The sequence below is a fragment of the Triticum urartu genome, chromosome 3, assembly GCF_003073215.2.
Source record: "Triticum urartu cultivar G1812 chromosome 3, Tu2.1, whole genome shotgun sequence".
Taxonomy (NCBI): domain Eukaryota; kingdom Viridiplantae; phylum Streptophyta; class Magnoliopsida; order Poales; family Poaceae; genus Triticum; species Triticum urartu.
The window spans coordinates 697,631,428-697,650,522 of record NC_053024.1 but is presented as its reverse complement, the minus strand read 5'-3'; the positions used below and the strand labels follow the sequence as shown (position 1 = coordinate 697,650,522).

The following is a 19,095-nucleotide window of genomic DNA, read 5'->3' as shown; positions in this document are numbered from 1 at the left end:
TGAATGGTATTAAACCCTTATAACGGTCAGGTCTGATACATTGTGTAATACTACTACAAATCCCCAAATCTTTCAAACACATTATTCCAATGGCACTAGTGCTCCAGAAATTTACCATCTAGAACATGCAAAACATATCTATGACTGCGAACAAGCAACAATCTAGAGCGAAGGATTGACAACTTGGCCAGCGAAGACCACGACGCCGGTGGTCTTCGCCGGTGAGCTCCTCCTTGATCAAGAACATGAAGGGGAACATGAAGGGGTGGTCGGCGACGAAGTCCACGTAGTCGACCGGCCTGCTCCAACCCGCCGAACAACTACCAAAGATACCAACCATTGCTGTTGCCGCGGCCGCTTCGGTCCCTTCTTCCTTCACCTCCACGAAGGACTCGTGATAGACTTGCGGCGACACGTAGAGCGGCAGCGTCGGCGGCTTCATGTGTTCCAAATCCAGCAACTCCGAGAAGTCCGTGGCGGTGCTGAACGCCAGGCGCAGCCCGAGGCTCGCCTCCGTCTTGTACGATATGGTGAACTTTGGCACCTTGAATGCGCCCACGGCGACGGTGCTCGTCAGCGCCATTGAGTCCGCCTCGAGCTGCTCCGGGCTGGAGACCAGCCTGTGCAGCATGGCCGGCAGCCCGTGGCGCTCGTTCGGGAGGTAGATGTGCATGGCGAACTGCCGCCGGTGCTCGCCGCTGCCGCACGCGTAGAGGAGTTTAAGGACCTTGTAGTCGGGGCGGCAGGCGATGTACTGCCGCTCGCCGCTCGACATGAACGGCACGCGTACTTGGCCATCATCGCTGGCGGGCTGAAGGTAGAAGGCGTCGTGCCGCGTGAGCCGGGCGTCGAACGTGCTCTCCCAGACGCGCTTGAAGTAGAGCGCGTTCCCGAGGATGGCCGCCGTGTCGTACCCCACGGAGCCCTGAGGCAGGAATTCCTTGATCCGGCCCGCCGTCGCCGCCTCGAACCACTCGTTGATCTCGCGCCTCGCTTCCTCCGGCTGGAAAAAAGATCGATCAAGAAACTCAGACGAGCACATAAGCATCCGTGCATGCATGAGTCCAAGAAGCCAGAGGGAAGGTGACTTACCATGGTCGTGAAGGATGCCTGGCGAGCTTGGGCGCGGTAGTGCTGGGCGACGACGCGGGCGTAGTCGGCCTTGAGGGGCGCTGCCGCGGCGTCGACCCAGACGGCGTTGGCGAACTGCACCTTCGGCCCGCCGTCGCGGTCGCTGCTGGCGGTGAACACGTGCGACGCGAGCAGCGCGTGGGCGCGGCCGCCGGCGGGGCGTGGATGGAGAGCGGGACACGGCCAGGTTCTTGCCGCCGGCGTCGGGCTCGGCCGCGAGGTGCTGGAGCAAGCGCATCCCGAAGGCCGTCTCGGACCGGACGGCCTCCGCGAGCTCCATGGTGGGTCTGTCGTCGGTGGCGGCCTGGGGTTTGGGTTTTGTAGGGAAGGTGACGCGCGCGTGTAGGACGCAGAGATTACGCCGCGTCGCGTTCATATGACGCTTCCGATCCTCTTATTTTGGTCCATGTCACGTGTGTTTAGTCCGTTGTACGTACCGTACCTTCGCTGTAGTTTATTTTGGTCCATATCACGCTAGGCAAGCTACTTCTGTTGTATCTAGCTTTCCGCCGCCAGGGACTCACGCTCCACGGCCCGTTCTCCGTTGACGACCTTGGTCATTGGCGGTGAGGAGGTCGCCGGATCCACGTGTGTGTGGATAGAATTTAGGCCAAAGTAGCTGAGTTTTTTTGGGTGGTTCATTACCTTGGCTTCGGCGACGGCGATGTTGATGCTGAATAAAATTTCTTCAGATCCTACTTCGATGAGACGACTGGTCTTATCGTTGGGGATGCATTTGGAATCCAGTCTGTTCAAGCAAGCATGGTGTGGCGGTGGCGGCATCCTTGTGGTGGACATGTGTCCTCGGGCTCCGTCATTGCGACAACATCTGCTCCAGCGTCGACGCGGAGCTTGGGAGGTAGTCCAGGAGCGGATGCAGATTATGCCCTGCATCGACGACATCTGAGAGACAGAAGGTGTGCTGGGTTCGTGGTTGATGGATGGCAGGTGCAGTCTCCTCCTTCGGTGTCTTATTCGTGGTGGGGTGTCAGATCTGGAGTTTGATGGCATGTCCCCGTGTTGCCCTGGTCTGATTCGTTCAACAACAATGGCTTCACTTTTGGGGAGACACCTTGAAGGTCCGCAAAGCTGCATATCAGCAATGGAGCCGCGTCGAGCTCAGGTGAGGAGGTGATCCGTCATTCTATTCTTCGGTGTGGCTACTGTGGTTGTGCCGGAGGCAGATTGTAATTGCATCTACTGCCACCCCTAGTTGGTTTTGAGTATTGACGACAACCTAGTTGAGGGACTAATTGTGTTTGTGAGAATTGCAGGATAACACAGGCAGAAGTCCCTCATTGATTCGGTTTTCCTACCAGAGATGACCCCTAAAAATGTATGAAGACATTGATGTCAAAGGTGGTTTATGAAGATATTCTCATTGAAGACTATGACAAGAGAAGACATCGCATGAAGCCTATGGAGCTCAAAGACTTAGATCTTTCGTAGTTCTGTTTCTTCTTTGTTGAGTCATAGGAACCACCGTACTGTTAAGTGGGGTCCAAGAGAACCAGTCAGAATGACTGAAGTGATGCTTAACCAAAACATTGAGCTCACTGGTCTGCCCACTCCTGGCGATCTCTACGAACCTGGCTGTCAGCTTCATAGTGAAGCTATGGAGATCATCTTTCAGAAGCCTGAACCAAACATGAGTCAGATGCTCAGTATGATGAAGCCATTGCCCAAGATGCTGCATATCCTAAGGAGTTCCTTGTTGAAGACCTTGAGTATCTGCCAAGGACTATTTATCACATCATAAGGCGAACTCTCTGGCACATCAAAGGACATTCTCCACATGCCAAGCTGGAAGGTGCAATGAAGACTTTGGTCTTCTATATTCTTCATGGCAAATGCTTCAATGCACAGGAATTCTTCATCCGCCAACTTGCTGCATCAGGCTCTAATCTTTTTGGCTTGAAGTTCTACGCTCCATGGATAATGCGGCTGATTAAACTCCACTCCGCTATCTCATATCAGCCATCTGCTCGCAATCATCGGATTTTTCTGCCTGATGTGGATATGTCTGTTGAAGCCATTTATCCTGAGCCTGCCAAGGAACCTCTAAGTCTTTAGAATGCAGAGCATCAAAGTTTTTCTCAACACATTAAAGGAGTTGAAGCAGTCACTCGTGTTTATCCTTTGGCTGGAACTACACGTGCACCACATCCAGCCCTTACTGAAGTCACCGATAGCACTATTGGCCAACGACCCAAGAAGCGATCTCGTGTTCTCAACGACCGAAAGCTTCTTGTGGCTCTTCATCAGAAACAGGATAGGCATCATGACTGGCTGAAGCGCCAAATGCAAAGCCTCTTGGTAGATGTTAACCGCATTCACAATCTTGCCACCAAGAATGCCTTTGTTGCACATGAAACCTCTCGACGCACCTGAAAAGGGCTGACGCTAATGTGCTCTGAAGATGATTTTCAAGAGGATGGCTTCTCTGAACGCTTCAAGTTTGACTCCACACCTACGACCCTGCTGCTTCACCTACTCTTCATGGGAACGAGTAGATGCTCTGTGTCTTCAAACCTTTTTGGTCCTTACTTACAAAAGGGGGAGAAGCATATGAGTTTGATAGTCTTCAAGCGGGTCCATATGGGCGGTTGCTTTATATTTTGCTTCGTGTTTATAACTCTCGTTTTGATACATTTGGTTCCTTGAGTTGTAACACTTAAACTCAATGGTCGTCTGCTACTTATTTGCCACCTTGTGATGCGATGATAAATTCCGCATGGGAGACGATATATTCCGCACTTAGATCATTTTGCAGACGTCCATTTTCCATTATGCATGTCATTATCTTCACATACCTTCTCATGCATAATGAATTGTCATCATAAGTTGAAGAGGATCTCCACGAGTACAATCTACCATGTGCATTTGCATTCCAAAAGCAAATTACTTATATGCACATCTTCAGGGGGAGCCCTTGCAACTTATGAAGACAATTCCTTATCCTTTACAATTTCACATATTATATTCCCTGTTGAAAACTTCAACTAGTTTGTCATCAATCACCAAAAGGGGGAGATTGCAAGTGCATCTAGTGCCACCCCTAGTTGGTTTTGGAGTATTGACGACAAACCTAGTTGAGGGACTAATGTATTTGTGAGAATTGCAGGATAACACAAGTAGAAGTCTCTCATTGATTCGGTTTTCCTACCAGAGATGACCCCTAAAAATGTATGAAGACATTGATGTCAAAGGTGGTATATGAAGATATTCTCATTAAAAACTATGACAAGAGAAGACATCGCATGAAGCCTATGGAGCTCGAAGACTTAGATCTTTCGTAGTTCTTTTTCTTCTTTGTTGAGTCATAGGAACCACCGTACTGTTAAGTGGGGTCCAAGTGAACCAGTCAGAATGACTGAAGTGATGCTTAACCAAAACCTATGTCTTCGAGTGAAGACTATGAGAGCGAATCTTGTCCAGAGTCGGACAAGTCAGCTTTGCTTGTAGCCCAAGTAAAGTTGCCGTGTGTGTTTGAAATCTGACCGTTGGAACACGTGTCAGTTCCTTACTGACCCAGGGTCATTTCGGACAAATCAGGTCGGGTTGCCTAGTGGCTATAAATAGCCCACCCCTACAACCATAAACGGTTGGCTGCTCAGAGTTAGAGTACGACTTTTGTCGTTTGAGAGCAACCCACCTCGAAGCCTTTGAGAGAGAATTCCTTTCGAGGATAAAGCCCTAACCACCCAGAGCCAAAGAGTGTTAGGCATCACTTAAGTCTTCTTGTCTGTGTGATCTGAAGATTTATTACACTTGAGGACTGTGAATCCTCCAGCCGGTTAGGCGTCGCGTTCTGAGCATCCAAGAGACATTGTGGATCGCCGGTGAACGAAGTCTGTGAAGGTTTGGGAGTCTACCTTGAAGACTTACCAGAGTGATTGGGCGAGGTCTGTGTGACCTTAGCTCAAGGGGAATACGGTGAGGACTGGGTGTCCTGAGCTGTGTGTTCAGGACTGGGTGTCCGGGACTGTGTGTCCTCAGATTTAAATACCTAGCCGCCCTAACCAGACGTACAGTTGTCACAGCAACTGGAACTGGTCTAACAAATCATTGTCTTCAACGAGTCACTGGTTTCATCCTTCCCTTCCCTTTACTTACTATTGTTCCTTGTGAAGTCATTGTATGATTGCACTATCTTTTGTCTTCACTGAGTGACTGCGTGTTCTGTTTGGCTTCATAATATCTTCGTACCTGATCCTTACTACCTAGCTGCTATTAGTCATTGTGCTTTCACTTCATTGAATACTTGACTATGGTTTGCCTAGTGTAGTCTACCTTCCGCTGCATGGTCATAGGTTTATTTCTATCGTTTGTCTTCGAAATTTCCACATTTTGAAAACTTTCATAAAAATCGCCTATTCATCCCTCCTCTAGTTGATATAACACACTTTCAATTGGTATCAGAGCAAGGTACTCCCTTGTTCTGTGTGATTCGGTTTAACCACCTGGAGTTTTAGCTACGTCGACTGCAGGGATAATTAAAGTCTCCGCTGCGTGCCCCGTCTTCGATGGAACTGAATATCCCTACTGGAAGAATAAGATGCGCATGCATCTTGAAGCCATTGACGTCGACCTATGGTATGTCGTCAAGAACGGCGTTCCCAAGGCTGGAGAAGGTGTCACTGCTGCTGACGTCAAGAAGTTCGTTCAACTGGACTCTACTGCCAAGAATATCATCTGTGGTCATTTGACCAAAGGATAGTATGGCCGCGTGAGTGCTTTGGAAACATTTAATCTAGTCTGGGACTGGCTCTCCAAGGTCAACGAAGGCGTCTCAACCCAGAGAGATCAGAGAATCAGTGTTCTTCGCAACCTCTTCAACCGCTTCAAGAGAAATGACAATGAGAATGTCCAGCTCACGTTTGATCGACTCACTGACATCACAAATGAGCTTCAAGCCCTTGGCGCTACAAGTAGTTTGACCATAGTTTGACCGCCTTTTCAGTTTTAGAAAAAACAAAATAAAATGATGGAAATGTCAATAAAATAAAATAAAATAAGTTTCCCATGTGATATGTGGTCTAGTTGTTGGGAAACTTTACAAATACGAATTTCGACTTTATTTACAAAATCTCTCTGGAATTTGTAAAATGGGCATAACTTTTGCATACGAACTCGGATTAAAAAGTTTTTTATATGAAAAATCATCTACTTGAAAAGTTACATCCGATGGAGACCCCTACGGCCTGTTTGCAAATTTGTAGAATCCTCAAATTCCAAAAGGAAAAAAAGTTATGCTCAAATTTCAGTTTTTTTAAATTTTCATTAAATCTGGTCAAACTATGGTCAAACTACTTATTCAAGAAGTATTAGTGTTACTAAATAATTATTCAAGAATATTAGTGTTATTAAATAATTATTTCAGTTTTTTTGAATTTTGGTCAAATTTGGTCAAACTATGGTCAAACTGTGGTCAAACAATGGTTAAACTACTTATTCAAGAAATATTAGTGTTACTAAATAATTATTGTTTTTTAGAACAATAGTTTCAAACTCAAACAGTGAAATGTGTGACTTCATGCTCAAGCTAAAATCCTGAGGGTTAATAGGATTAACATCTTACTATTGTCAGGAAAACAACGAGTGCAAACTTGGAAACGAGGGAGAATAGAACCTGGAAGTTAAGCGTGCTCAGGCTGGGGGAGTGGTAGGATGGGTGACCGTCTGGGAAGTTAAATGATTTGGAATGATGAGGGGTGATTAGAGATTAAATTGAGCAGTGATGAGAGGGGTGATTAGAGATTAGAGGTTAAAATAAATCAGAAATTTGAAAATAAAAAAATTTCAAATTTTTTTTTCAAAAAAAATCAGAAAATTATCTTTAGTACCGGTTGGTGTTACCAACCGGGACTAAAGGTGGACCTCCAGGCAGCGGCCACGTGGAGGGCCTTTAGTCCCGGTTCTGGATTGAACCGGGACTAAAGGGTTGAGAGGGGTGATTAGAGATTAGAGGTTAAAATAAATCAGAAATTTGAAAATAAAAAAATTTCAAATTTTTTTTTCAAAAAAAATCAGAAAATTATCTTTAGTACCGGTTGGTGTTACCAACCGGGACTAAAGGTGGACCTCCAGGCAGCGGCCACGTGGAGGGCCTTTAGTCCCGGTTCTGGATTGAACCGGGACTAAAGGGTTGAGAGGGGTGATTAGAGATTAGAGGTTAAAATAAATCAGAAATTTGAAAATAAAAAAATTTCAAATTTTTTTTTCAAAAAAAATCAGAAAATTATCTTTAGTACCGGTTGGTGTTACCAACCGGGACTAAAGGTGGACCTCCAGGCAGCGGCCACGTGGAGGGCCTTTAGTCCCGGTTCTGGATTGAACCGGGACTAAAGGGTTGAGAGGGGTGATTAGAGATTAGAGGTTAAAATAAATCAGAAATTTGAAAATAAAAAAATTTCAAATTTTTTTTTCAAAAAAAATCAGAAAATTATCTTTAGTACCGGTTGGTGTTACCAACCGGGACTAAAGGTGGACCTCCAGGCAGCGGCCACGTGGAGGGCCTTTAGTCCCGGTTCTGGATTGAACCGGGACTAAAGGGTCAGGGCATTAGTACCGACCCTTTAGTCCCGGTTCAAGAACCGGGACTAAAGGCCCTTATGAACCGGGACTGCAGGCCCTTTTTCTACTAGTGCATGCAATACAATCAATCGTGTTTATCTTCACAAGCTTCTGAACAAGATATCTTATGAGCTCCTTACTGGCAAGAAGACAAATGTCAGTTACTTCAGAGTATTTGGAACCAGGTGCTGGATCAAGGATCCACATCACACTTCAAAATTTGCATCAAAAGCACATGAGGGTTTTATGCTTGGATATGGAAAGGATTCGCACTCCTACAGAGTCTTCAATCTCTTTCATTATAAAGTGGTTGAAACAGTGGATGTGCGGTTTGATGAGACTAATGGTTCACAGAGAGAGCACCTGCCAAACGTGCTAGATGAAGTTCCATCCAGTGAATCAATCAAACTAATGGGAACTGGAGAAAACATACCCTCTGAAGCTCAACCTGAAGAGGAACTTATCATCTCCGCACCTGATCAACCTGAAGACAATGCTCAGCCTGAAGACAATCCCTCTAACAACGACAATGATCAGCAAGAGCAAAATCTTCGCGCTGTACATCCTCGTGTTGCCAATGAAGTGCAGATTGAGAGAATAATTGATAGCATCAATGCACCTGGTCCGCTCACTCGTTCAAGGGCAACACAGCTAGCAAATTTCTGTGGGCACTTCGCATTTGTCTCAATAACAGAACCCAAGAAAGTTGAAGAAGCCTTCATGAAACCTGAATGGATTCAAGCTATGCAAGAAGAGCTTCAACAGTTTGAGCTGAATAATGAATGGGAACTGGTTAAGCGTCCTGACCCTCGGAAGCACAATATAATCGGCACCAAATGGATATACCGCAACAAGCAAGATGAGCATGGTCAAGTTGTCAGAAACAAAGCTCGTCTCGTTGCTCATGGATATACTCAAGTGGAAGGAATTGACTTCGATGAAACATTTGCTCCTGTGGCTCGACTTGAAGCCATACGCATACTGCTGGCCTATGCAAATCATCATAACATACTTCTATATCAAATGGATGTGAAGAGCGCTTTTCTCAATGGCAAGATTGAAGAAGAAGTGTATGTTGCACAACCGTCTGGCTTTGAAGATCCAAAACATCCTGACATGGTATACAAGCTCAACAAGGCACTGTATGGCCTCAAACAAGCCCCTCGGGCTTGGTATGACACATTCAAATACTTCCTGAAGAGCAAATGCTTCATACCTGGTTCCCTCGATCCCACTCTCTTCACGAAGACATATGATGGTGAACTATTTGTATGCCAAATATATGTGGATGACATTATCTTCGGCTGCACCAATCAGAAGTACAGTGAAGAGTTTGGATATATGATGCAAGAGCAATATCAGACGTCCATGATGGGAGAGCTGAAGTTCTTCCTCGGTCTTCAAATACGACAGCAACGCAACGGCATCTTCATATATCAAGAGAAGTATCTCAAAGATTGCCTGAAGAAGTTCGGTATGCAAGACTGCAAAGGCTTCACGACGCCAATGCCAGCCAAACATCATCTAGGTCCCGACGACAATGGTAAAGAGTTCGATCAAAAGGTATAGCACTCCATGATTGGTTCTTTACTTTATCTATGTGCATCTAGGCCAGATATTATGCTTACTGTTTGCATGTGTGCTCGATTCCAAGCGGCACCAAAGGAGTCGCATCACTTAACTGTGAAGCGAATTCTTCGATATTTGGCTCACACCCCAACTCTAGGATTATGGTATCCAAAGGGCTCAGAGTTTGATCTGGTTGGATTCTCGGATGCTAATTATGCTGGTGACAAGGTGGATCGCAAGTCTACATCAGGCATATGTCATTTTCTGGAACGATCACTTGTATGTTGGTCTTTAAAGAAGCAGAACTGTGTATCTCTCTCCACTGCTGAATCTGAATACATTGCTGCTGGATCTTGCTGCGCTCAGCTTCTGTGGATGAAGCAAACACTCAAGGACTATGGCATTCATCTGAAGCATGTGCCACTCTACTGCGACAACGAAAGCGCCATCAAGATTGCCAACAACCCAGTTCAGCACTCGAAGACAGAGCACATTGAAATTCGTCATCACTTTCTTAAAGATCATGTTGTGAAGGAAGATATTGATATCATACACGTCAACACTGAAGAGCAATTGGCAGATATCTTCACCAAGCCCTTGGATGAGAAGAGATTTTGCAAGTTATGGTGTGAGCTAAATATCTTGGAATCCTCAAATGTCCTGTGATCAGGCACACATCCTAATACTTATGCATATTGATGACTTAGATGTGCAACACATGAAGTAAAGTATATCTTCAATTAATGAAGACATACATTCTAAGTGTGAATATATTAATGTGGAATTTGACTTCGGAGCGCCACGATAATTGTGCACCGTGTCTGGGTCTAATACTTCCTATACGGTGGGTAACACCACCACCAAAGGTTCTGTTCGAAGTGTTTCAGTCATGGCGTTACATTTGCTATGTCTTCACATTTGGTTTGGCTTCAATCTCAACATGTCTTCATGATTATCTTCACTATGTTGAATATATATATATACTAGTGTTCTGTCCTCTACAACATTCACTTATAGCTATGTCTTCTTGTTGAATCTTTTGAACTAAGTGAATGTGATCGGACCCTAACCTCTCTATGCTTTCTATCTCAAACTCTATCTCTCCAAATCATATCCATTCTATTGAAACTGTCGAATGTATTCTCTGCGTCCTTGTCAGCAGAAGATACAGAGACAAACATTAAGTCCGTTTTCAATGCTCATTCCTTCACCTGAAACCCGAAGAAGTGGGAACGACCACCCGACAATCCAGGCGTGCGTGGGACGTGGAACAACCCCCGATATGCTCCATGATGGCCACGTGTTCCTCAGATGTGAATCGCCAGGTGCACCTAGGTAATAACACTAAGCCGCCCCTGTCCCTATAAATATATGCCTCACCACAGTCACTATCTCTTCTTCCACTCTCGCACGAACCCTAGTGCCACCGCTAGCCCTCGACGACGCCGGCGACGAAGCGCTTCGCTATCGCAACCTCTCCGACGCCGTCTTCACGTCGACCGCGGACATTGTCCTCTCCGCCGTCGCCGTAGGTGTCCTCCGTCGCCAAGTTAGGGCACGGACGATCGAACTGCTCGGCCTCCTCTTCCACTCCGTCTAGCAGTTCTTCGTGTGGTAAATAAAACTTCCTTTTTACGGCCCCTTTGATCCTATAGCTTCGTCACTTTCCTCCACAAGAAGTTTCTATTCACACAAGTTGGATCTCTTTCATACTGCATCTCATAATATGCCTAGTATATTCATTTATGCCTCACAAAGTAGTTAGATTCCTCACTTGTACTGATCCATGGATTCGTACAAATATGGAACCAACTCCTTATCTATGAGTGAATGTCTTCGCCCGATGAGGTCAATGTCTTCTAAACTGATTTATCTTCAAAATCTTCTGAGAATGCATATGACCTCTTCCCCTTCCCTTGCATCTTAATGCTGTCACAGGTACATGTCCGTGGGAGAATCCCTTGGTTCTCATAGTCTGCATTCATTTGCAGAATTCTTACAGCATCATATAAATTCTCCCGAAGCTAGTTCATGTTTGTCCAGCAAGCGAAAGCCTTTGAAGCCTTTGAACATATTGAAGCCTTTCAGTTTAAAGTTCATGGCTTCAGAGAAATCTGCCAGGAAGGGAGGCAGACAGCGTCATGGGGGAACATCAAAAGATTTGCCTGATGACCTCTCAGAGCTTTACAAGACAGATCCTGAAGAGGATTATAATCAGCGCAAGACCCGAAACCAGTGGATTCGAAGATATTGGGCAGAACAGTGGTACAAATACAGATTCGTGACCAAGGAATATGCTGAGAAGAGTGCTATCAAAAGTCCTTGGGGTGACATTCTCTTCCGAGGCCTTCCACCCAAGAACAAAGCTGAAGCTATTGCTCAGGATTTCTATCCGTGTATGGTCCGTGGACCTCAGCCTGAAGATGCTGACCCATCATCATTGCTATGGTGTCGTGACGATAATCTCTTCATGCGCAACTTCCAGCACACAAAGGCATCGGCCAAGGAAAACAAGAAGTCATTGGGACTAGACTTCAACCCTGGTCCTTCTGCTCCCCGGGTTGACGGCACACGCGATGCAGAACCCAATGTCATCGGTCCTTTCTACAACCTTGAAGGTCTCATCACCCATATCTTGGTTCAAGGGACAACCGTGAATGAGCCTGTAGATGACGCTGAATCAGATGAAGCGCCTGCCGCGCCGAAGCCAAAGAAACTGAAGCAGCCAAAAGCCTCAAAGCCTGCCTCTGCACCAAAAATCTCACGGGCGAAGCCACTGGCCACTGCACCTCCTAAATACAGTGTGCAGTCTGAAGATTTGTCACGCATCTCCAAGCCCCAGAAAGTCAAGATGCCTCTGCCACACACCGGCCAAGAACTGACAGTTGCTGCCATTCTGCGCAACGATGCCATCGATCTGTCCAGTGATGAAGATCTTGCTGATGACGCTCTTGAGCAACTGATCAAGAGCAAAGAAGAAGCAGAAATCTTCAATGATCTGCCTCTCTTTGACGTGGCAATCATCCACAACTTCATTGATGAGTGGTTTGACACGCCCAACCTCAGCTTCGAAGATCTGCAACTTCCAATTGGCCTCTGTCGCCTTCCATGGCACCATTGCTTCAGAGTTAGCTATCGCCCAGCGCATTGTTGAACTGAAGCAAAAGATTGACTATGAAAAAGCTCAGTTCAAGAAGCATATGGCCAAGCTCAGCGTGCAAGAGGTCAAGAACTTCAAGATCATGCTGCACGAGCTTAAAGAAGCCTTTCTCAAAAAGCATGAAGAAGCTCAAGGTTCTCGTGAGCGCATGAAGAGCCTGGCTGACAAGTGTGTGCAAGGCTACAACGAGGCTGAGAAGCGCAAGGCCCTTGGGCGTCCGGGCATTGATCCCAGGATGGCTGCTAAGCAGAAGAAGAAGCCCACTGTGCCCGAACCCAACGCACCAAGGCAGGAAGCAAATCCCATTGTCTTCCCAACTAGCATGACTGGCTCAAAGCCAAAGGCCAGGTCAACCGCTTCAGAACTGAAGAAGATGAGGGCTGCTGAGGCTGAAGTCAGAAAGAGGAAACATCCTGAAGCCTCTGCTAGTGCTCCCTCCAAGAAGAAGCGGAAGACCAAGAAAGAACGGACTGCTCCCACAGAGCCCTTGATTGTTGAACCCATCTCCATGGTTCGCCCTGACGCTGAACATCAAGAGCGTCAACTAACTATCCATGAGTCTGCTTTCACAGAGGCTCATGAAGCTGAAGACTTTCCAGCAGTTGATCCCACCGCTGCTGAAGACATTGGTCACCATGACCATGTTGAAGATGATGCAGTTCTTCCTCAGCTCGAGCACCAACAGGTATCATCGCGTGTGCTAATGCACAGCGAACTCATCAGCATTGGTCGTCCTCTGACGCCAATTGCTCAGGATGCATCATGGGCTGATTGCCCACAAGCACAAGAGGAAGAAGACTTTGAGACCCAGCCAACTCCAACTCCACAGGCGTCGCTAGCGTTACGCAGGCTTCGCAAAGGACCAAGGCCTTCAGTCTCTGAGTCTGAAGCTAAAGCTGCTGAAGACATTCCGACTGCATCAGCCGATGAAGAAGAAACCCCAAGCGCTGCTACACCCCCGTCTCACCAAGAAGCTGTTCTCGAGGAGAACGTGACTGTGACCGACCCTCCAGCTCGTCAAGTGGAGGTTGAGAATCTTGAGGCTGCCACCACCAACACCAATGAAGCCACTGATGCTACTGCTTCTGTTCCTGCGCCTGCTGCTGGTCCTCAGTTTGACTATCATGTTGAGCACAGGCCTCAGGTACAGAAGCCAATCCCCAGATTGCTCAGGTTTCCAGGTCCTGCATCAGCACCTGGATCCTTCAATGTCAATGGCTTCAAAGCAGACAACACTTTTTTCAATAGCTCCAGGAACCCCTACTCAAGGAAAAGAATATCTTCTGATCGGTTCTGGAGCTATCCGCAGCGAAGCTATTACTCCTGCATTCTATACAATCAAGGTCGCATCTTCCCACATAAGCATCTTGACATTGAAGCAATAGCTGGTCTGCCCTGTCTGGAAGAAGCTCTGGATTGCTTCAAAGAGGTTGGATTGTTGCCGTTTGTCACCGACTAAGAGCACTGGAATGAAGAGTTGCTGCTCCAATTCTATGCCACACTTCACATCCGTGGGTACAACAGAGATCCAAAGACTTGGGTCCTGGAGTGGATGACAGGAAATGTTCATCACGCAGCCAAAGCCTTTGATATCATTGAGCTCACTGGTCTGCCCACTCCTGGCGATCTCTACGAACCTGGCTGTCAGCTTCATAGTGAAGCTATGGAGATCATCTTTCAGAAGCCTGAACCAAACATGAGTCAGATGCTCAGTATGATGAAGCCATTGCCCAAGATGCTGCATATCCTAAGGAGTTCCTTGTTGAAGACCTTGAGTATCTGCCAAGGACTATTTATCACATCATAAGGCGAACTCTCTGGCACATCAAAGGACATTCTCCACATGCCAAGCTGGAAGGTGCAATGAAGACTTTGGTCTTCTATATTCTTCATGGCAAATGCTTCAATGCACAGGAATTCTTCATCCGCCAACTTGCTGCATCAGGCTCTAATCTTTTTGGCTTGAAGTTCTACGCTCCATGGATAATGCGGCTGATTAAACTCCACTCCGCTATCTCATATCAGCCATCTGCTCGCAATCATCGGATTTTTCTGCCTGATGTGGATATGTCTGTTGAAGCCATTTATCCTGAGCCTGCCAAGGAACCTCTAAGTCTTTAGAATGCAGAGCATCAAAGTTTTTCTCAACACATTAAAGGAGTTGAAGCAGTCACTCGTGTTTATCCTTTGGCTGGAACTACACGTGCACCACATCCAGCCCTTACTGAAGTCACCGATAGCACTATTGGCCAACGACCCAAGAAGCGATCTCGTGTTCTCAACGACCGAAAGCTTCTTGTGGCTCTTCATCAGAAACAGGATAGGCATCATGACTGGCTGAAGCGCCAAATGCAAAGCCTCTTGGTAGATGTTAACCGCATTCACAATCTTGCCACCAAGAATGCCTTTGTTGCACATGAAACCTCTCGACGCACCTGAAAAGGGCTGACGCTAATGTGCTCTGAAGATGATTTTCAAGAGGATGGCTTCTCTGAACGCTTCAAGTTTGACTCCACACCTACGACCCTGCTGCTTCACCTACTCTTCATGGGAACGAGTAGATGCTCTGTGTCTTCAAACCTTTTTGGTCCTTACTTACAAAAGGGGGAGAAGCATATGAGTTTGATAGTCTTCAAGCGGGTCCATATGGGCGGTTGCTTTATATTTTGCTTCGTGTTTATAACTCTCGTTTTGATACATTTGGTTCCTTGAGTTGTAACACTTAAACTCAATGGTCGTCTGCTACTTATTTGCCACCTTGTGATGCGATGATAAATTCCGCATGGGAGACGATATATTCCGCACTTAGATCATTTTGCAGACGTCCATTTTCCATTATGCATGTCATTATCTTCACATACCTTCTCATGCATAATGAATTGTCATCATAAGTTGAAGAGGATCTCCACGAGTACAATCTACCATGTGCATTTGCATTCCAAAAGCAAATTACTTATATGCACATCTTCAGGGGGAGCCCTTGCAACTTATGAAGACAATTCCTTATCCTTTACAATTTCACATATTATATTCCCTGTTGAAAACTTCAACTAGTTTGTCATCAATCACCAAAAAGGGGGAGATTGTAAGTGCATCTAGTGCCACCCCTAGTTGGTTTTGGAGTATTGACGACAAACCTAGTTGAGGGACTAATGTGTTTGTGAGAATTGCAGGATAACACAGGTAGAAGTCCCTCATTGATTCGGTTTTCCTACCAGAGATGACCCCTAAAAATGTATGAAGACATTGATGTCAAAGGTGGTATATGAAGATATTCACATTGAAGACTATGACAAGAGAAGACATCGCATGAAGCCTATGGAGCTCGAAGACTTAGATCTTTCGTAGTTCTTTTTCTTCTTTGTTGAGTCATAGGAACCACCGTACTGTTAAGTGGGGTCCAAGAGAACCAGTCAGAATGACTGAAGTGATGCTTAACCAAAACCTATGTCTTCGAGTGAAGACTATGAGAGCGAATCTTGTTCCAGAGTCGGACAAGTCAGCTTTGCTTGTAGCCCAAAAGTTGCCGTGTGTGTTTGAAATCTGACCATTGGAACACGTGTCAGTTCCTTAGTGACCCAGGGTCATTTCGGACAAATCAGGTCGGGTTGCCTAGTGGCTATAAATAGCCCACCCCCTACAACCATAAACGGTTGGCTGCTCAGAGTTAGAGTACGACTTTTGTCGTTTGAGAGCAACCCACCTCGAAGCCTTTGAGAGAGAATTCCTTGCGAGGATAAAGCCCTAACCACCCAGAGCCAAAGAGTGTTAGGCATCACTTAAGTCTTCTTGTCTGTGTGATCTGAAGACTTATTACACTTGAGGACTGTGAATCCTCCAGCCGGTTAGGCGTCGCGTTCTGAGCATCCAAGAGACATTGTGGATCGCCGGTGAACGAAGTCTGTGAAGGTTTGGGAGTCTACCTTGAAGACTTTACCAGAGTGATTGGGCGAGGTCTGTGTGACCTTAGCTCAAGGGGAATACGGTGAGGACTGGGTGTCCTGAGCTGCGTGTTCAGGACTGGGTGTCCGGGACTGTGTGTCCTCAGATTTAAATACCTAGCCGCCCTAACCAGACGTACAGTTGTCACAGCAACTGGAACTGGTCTAACAAATCATTGTCTTCAACGAGTCACTGGTTTCATCCTTCCCTTCCCTTACTTACTGTTGTTCCTTGTGAAGTCATTGTATGATTGCACTATCTTTTGTCTTCACTGAGTGACTGCGTGTTCTGTTTGGCTTCATAATATCTTCCTACCTGATCCTTACTACCTAACTGCTATTAGTCATTGTGCTTTCACTTTATTGAATACTTGACTATGGTTTGCCTAGTGTAGTCTACCTTCCGCTGCATGGTTATAAGTTTATTTCTATCGTTTGTCTTCGAAACTTCCACGTTTTGAAGACTTTCATAAAAATCGCCTATTCACCCCCCTCTAGTCGATATAACGCACTTTCACAGATGATGGACGTTGGTGTCAAACTCAGGGATGTTCTGCTATCATTTCAGTTTTGTCATGTCGGTCTTTATGTGACTTGTACTTTGATCTTTTTCATATAAATGAGAAACGTATTACCATGCGAAAAAGCTACTTTTTCTGTTGTACCCGTTGCTTAAGGGAAAAAAAGGAACTATGATTTGTTGCAATTACAACAAAGGTCTTCTTGCTGTGGCGATGAAAATCACAAGATGGAGATGTTTCTGCAACAAGGGTTCTAGTGCGATTGCAACAGGGCTCTTGTTACAATGGAGTTGGCGGCCACAAGCCGAAGGTGTTTCCACAACTGAATCTTGTTGCAACGAGGGAACACAGAGAATAAGAACACACAATACAATTGCATGGTAATCATTGATCGGATGGCTCATGACCCGCACAGTCTTCTGAACTGATTAACCTACCGACTCGTAGCACGCCCCAAAAATAAACGTTCGCCTTTGCTAACTATTAGGCACATGTTTTTTTTTCTAGCATTAGTAGATTTTGAAAAGAGGCCGAAGACAGCCCTGCCATGAGGAGAGGCAACGACGGGGTTGCGGCAGGGTGATGTGTGTGTTGGACGCGGTGCAATGCGTTCATGCCACACTTGTGTGCTTTTCTTTTCGGCATGTTTAGTTTGTTAACGTTGGGATAAATCGGAACACCATAATTTTAAGATTCTCTTCTCTACTGGACGTTCAGAGTATGAATTTCAAGAAAAAAGAAAACGTTCAGTGTATATAGATTTAATAGATAGATATCAAATGCTCTCACCAACCTGCCCTGTTCTAAGCATGACCTGCCCTGCTCATTATAAAAGACGCATTGCACCTGTTCTATTTTTCATGTAGCTCATAATTAAGTATGTAGTGCTAGTAGGCAACCCATGGATAGAGGAAGAGAGCAATGCAAATTGGGATGTGGCGAATGGTGTGAATGGGATGCATGTGGAAACAAATCATCTGCCGGAATCAACATCTGCGTAGAAATTGTGGAGGGCTCCGATGAGGACCAGAAGCAAATCCTACTGTCCTTGATGACTCGCTGATCTTTTTGGTGCTTTTCTGTTCATTTTGGCCATTGATGGCTTGTAATGTTAGTCTTGCGACGTAGCACTCAAACTGGCCATTTTCTTTCTTTAATGCAATGCAATGCAATGAACAGGCGTCATGGCTCCAATTTTCCTACAGCATAGTAGCATTGTAAACAAGATTTACGAACATCTCTATTTTGCTGGTTTTTTCAGGCGGTAAGGTAGCACAGTATTGAGGATGGCAGTAGAACAGGGATAAACCTAGTAGCAAAATAAGACAAAATACATACATACTTAGGAGAAAATGAGGGTGTCCATATTCCTCTCTTACTCCTAAAAAACATGTAAGGGTTCTTGGAAATTCACAGTCAAAACTTAGGTTTTGACAATAACAGTAAAGGGGAATAGTGTAAGGTTTCGCCTGTGTAGGCCACCATATTTATCACCAAAATCATTATCTCGGCAACCACATTTGGAGTTAAATGGAAAAAAAACTGTGCAACGGCTACAAAGAACAAATGTACCTGCACACTATTCTATCGCAGCAATCAAATTTTAAGTCCTTCGGCCTTCAGGGGCGCCGCCGCGGCGTCGACCCAGACGGTGTTGGCGAACTGCACCTTCGGCCCGCTGTCGCCGTCGCTGCTGTTGGCGAACACGTGCATGGCGACATGCGAGGCGAGCAGCGCGCGGGCGCGGCCGCCGGCGGGGCCAAGGAGGGTGACGATCTCGTCGAGCGTGGCGCCCGCGCCGAGGAGCGCCAGTGCGGCGTGGATGGAGAGCGGGGACACAGCGAGGTTCTTGCCGTCGGCGTCGCACTTGGCCGTGAGGTGCTGGAGCACGCGCATTCCGAAGGAGGTGTCGGATTGGACGGCCTCCACGAGCTCCATGGCCGGTTTGTCGTCGTCGGTGGCGGCCTGGGGTTTGGGTTTTGTAGCGAGGGTGGCGCGTGTGTTGGACGCTCCTATCCTCGGTTTAGTCCGTTGTACGTACCGTACCTTCGCTGTAGTTTATTTTGGTCCATGTCACGCTAGGCAAGCTACTTTTACTATCGTACCCGCTGCTGAATGGACAGAAGTAGGTGCGGAACTATGATTTGTTGCAATTACAACAAAGGTCTTCTTGCAGTGGTGACAAAAATCAGGAGAT

General features: G+C 46.3%; 1 pseudogene; it reads right to left on the bottom strand.

The window, feature by feature from the left end:
• Window positions 1-162: 162 nt before the first annotated feature.
• On the bottom strand, window positions 163-18,836 carry LOC125547206 (annotated as a pseudogene).
• Between the last annotated feature and the right edge of the window lie 259 nt (window positions 18,837-19,095).